Raw genomic sequence first — 290 nt, 5'->3', positions numbered from 1 at the left:
GAGCCCCAGGTGGGGGCCCCGGGTGCGCCCAGCGGCCGGTGCTCCCTGGAAACTCAGACGACTCCACGTGGACGTTTCACTAGGAGCCGCTGTGTGTGAGGGAAACGGGGAGGTTTCCTGGGTCCTCCTCGCTGGGTCACGTGACACAGGCTATTAAAACCCTTCCCCGGGGCCACTGTCCCTTCCGTGTTTCTGGTTTCTGCTTCGAAGCTGAGGCAATGGCGGGGGCGGGGACTGAGACCACTGGCGTCTCCGTTACAAATGCAGCGTCAGCCCGAGTGTGCGCAGCC

The 290-nt window shown here is 64.1% G+C and overlaps 1 protein-coding gene across 1 annotated transcript in view; it reads right to left on the bottom strand.

The window, feature by feature from the left end:
• The window catches only part of ADCY1 (adenylate cyclase 1 (brain)), a 64,454-nt gene that overhangs the window by 48,615 nt on the left and 15,549 nt on the right, over positions 1–290 (bottom strand). The gene's annotated exons all lie outside the window — the stretch shown is intronic.

Source organism: Myotis davidii, unplaced genomic scaffold, assembly GCF_000327345.1.
Source record: "Myotis davidii unplaced genomic scaffold, ASM32734v1 scaffold1364, whole genome shotgun sequence".
Classification (NCBI taxonomy): domain Eukaryota; kingdom Metazoa; phylum Chordata; class Mammalia; order Chiroptera; family Vespertilionidae; genus Myotis; species Myotis davidii.
The sequence above is the reverse complement of the archived record's forward strand: the minus strand, read 5'-3'. Positions and strand labels throughout refer to the sequence as shown.